The sequence below is a fragment of the Acomys russatus genome, chromosome 11 (assembly GCF_903995435.1).
Source record: "Acomys russatus chromosome 11, mAcoRus1.1, whole genome shotgun sequence".
Taxonomy (NCBI): Eukaryota; Metazoa; Chordata; class Mammalia; order Rodentia; family Muridae; genus Acomys; species Acomys russatus.
Window position 1 is genome coordinate 62,687,650 of NC_067147.1, and position 3,061 is coordinate 62,690,710.

General features: G+C 42.3%; 1 pseudogene; it reads right to left on the reverse strand.

Moving 5' to 3' along the window:
* Nucleotides 1-1,779: 1,779 nt before the first annotated feature.
* LOC127195116 (olfactory receptor 5V1-like) lies at nt 1,780-3,061 on the reverse strand (annotated as a pseudogene).

Below are 3,061 nucleotides of genomic sequence, written 5' to 3' on the forward strand. Positions count from 1 at the left end.
ATATGGCATTTAAAATGTTTTTATTATTCTAAAGATTTTTTAAACAATAAGACAAGTTAACTCTTGGTAACACCCAGGCTTCCTTAAAGAAGATGATGAGCATCAAAGGACCTCCTTATGGAGATGGCTTCTGATGTGGCAAACCAGCCACTGGGCAAAATGTTTTCATTTCTGCCACAGACAGAATTCTGCCTAAAAATGGGCAAGATTAGATGAGGCAGAGTCGATGGCCAAACTCTGCCAAGTCGGGGTAAGCAAGTCCACAATAGTTCCTGCCTCACAAACATGTCTGTCAGATATATTGGGCCAGAAGGCTGAAGATGATGCTCCAACATTATAGAGAATTTTGAGTGACTGTTCAGACAGTAAACTCTCTGTCATTTTTTTTTTTCATTTTGGAAACTGCTAACCTGTACTTCTGGTTAGCTCAGGTAATTCTTTCTCAAGTCTCTGATGGGTTGAAGACCAGATAGTTTAGTCTTACTGCCAAGCTTAGTTGGTTAGGGGATAAGATGCTTTCAGATCTAGATAGATGTTCCAAGTTAATAGAGTTGAGATATGATAGATATTGATTTTCATTCAGAAATTTAGACTCAACAAGATAGAAAAGATGTTTACTTCAAGTTTGCCAAATACAAATAGCCAAATCACTCTGAATATAATAACATTTATATACTTCCTGATTGTTTCATGGTTCTTCCAGCTGTATGTAGTTTATTTTATTTATGTATAATGCTATAAATGTTTATGTTAAAAAAGAAACATAATAAAAATGGAAATAAATATGACAAATAAGGAATGCTACTCATATTTTTTAATTTTTCATGACTCACGTAGTGCAGATGTGTGTGGGGGTATGTGTGCGTGTGCATTCACATACATGCCACATTGTGCGAATGAAGGCCAGAGAACAAACTTCAGGTGGTCATGTGGGGCTCTAGGATCAAAACCTCAGGCCATCAAGCTAGACACCAAGTGTTTTTACCTGCTGGGTCACTTCACAGCGCTCTCATTCTTTTACACATAGGAAACACAGTTGCTAAAATTCCTTACAAGTAGGAAATATAAACAATGTCTACACTTTCTCCTAAGGTCCCAAGAGCAAATGAAGGCACAATTCTGCCATGTTTCACTCTGGGAATTAGTTTGCTGAGTTCACTTACAGGATAATTTACAGTGGTGTGGATGTGCTTCCTCCAGTAGGCTTTACCTGCACTTCCCAGCAGGAATGAAGTATCCAAGCCCCATAGTTGGAGACTCCCCTTGTCTTCCCTAACTCCTCTGACCTACGTTAGTCCCTCTCTGAGTGCTTGCTGTATATAACAGGTAGCAGGGAGAGCCTTGATGCTGAGGTGGAGCCCAGAGGCCCTCCCACCCCTCCGTGAGAGGGTGTAAAGAGTAAACAGTCCCCGATGTGATGGTCACTTGCAAGAGGGTGCAGCTGTGTGCCTCAAGATGGCGGCTGCGTGGCCTGAAATACAGTCTTTCGTGGCAAGTAATAAGTCATGAAGTCTGTCAAGTAAATATGGCATGAGAGAGGAACCATCTTTGGATGTGGGTTTCAAAATGGAAAAGAAAACAAAAATGATAGAAACTAGAAGAAGTAACTCCGTAAGAGACTAAGGAAAGCTTGGGCGTGTACACTTAGGGTTGAGTGTGCCAACTCTTCATTATGTTTCCAAATATTGCAATCAGATTTGGGGGAAATATATCAGCAACAAGTGAGTGGTGAAAATGTCAACTTTCTAATGTAAGGTTACAGACTCCAGGCAAGTGAGGTCACAAATCAGAAGAGAGAACTTGTGGCTGCCACTTTCTCCCTGTGGTCTTCACAGCCTCTTTGATGTCCTTATTCCTCAGGGTATAAATTACAGGGTTGAGCATGGGTGTGACAACACTATACAGGACAGAGATCAACCTGTCTTTCTCTAGCGAGTGAGATGAGACGGGCCGCACATATGTAAATATGGAATTGCCGTATAGAGAATGACAGTGAGCAAGCGGGAGGCACAGGTGGGAAAGGCTTTGTGCCTCCCCTCAGAGGAGCGGATCCTCAGGATGGTGGAGATAATGTAGAGGTAGGAAAGGATGATGCACAGAAAAGGAGGCCAACCGATGAAGACCCCAATCGACAGCAAAGCCAACTCATTGATGGAAGTATCCCCACATGACAGCATCAGCAAAGGGGGTATGTCACAGAAGAAATAATTGATCTGGTTGTTACCACAGAAGGGCAGGTGGAAGGTCAGAACTGTGTGCACCGCAGAGCTGAGAAAAGCACTTGTCCAGCACGAGGCTGCTAACTGGCTGCACAGGGCCTTGTTCATGATCAATGAATGCCTTAAGGGCTTGCAGATAGCAATGTATTGGTCATATGCCATGGCTGCCAGGAGGAGACACTCTGAGCCTACAAAGAAAATGAATGTGAAGAGTTGGGTCACACAGCCTCCATAGGAAATGATTTTCTTCTCTGACAGAAGATGCACCATCATCTGGGGGACATTAGTAGTAGTGCAGCAGATGTCAATAATGGCAAGATTTCCTAGGAAATAATACTTGGGTGTATATAGGTGGGAATCAGCCATGGTCACCAAGATGATGAAAACAATTCTTCCTAAAGTGCATATGTACATCAGAAAGAAGATGGCAAAGAGCAAAAACTGCAATTCATTCAGGTTGGAGAACCCCAGGATGACGAGTTCAGATGGAGCTATTGATTCTGTCCTTCCACGATGTAAGCTGGTTTCCCTCTGTGAATTTGTCAGAAAGATACACAAATAATACCTACAAAACAAGAAAACAAGTGTTATGCTAGCAATGTCATCACCAAATTGGATACCAAACCACAGTGAAGCACTTCTTTGCAAGACCCAATCCATTTCTGCCACTCAAAACATATGGATCGACCTTCAGTGATTCTCCCAGGAATTACGTCCCTGTGGAATACATAGTAGTACCATTTTAAGCTGAAAAACACCATAGTAGGGCTCTCTATCTTATAAGAGTGCTCTTTTGATAATGGCTAGGTCAAGCTTTTCCACCTTCTCTTGGCGATCTGCAT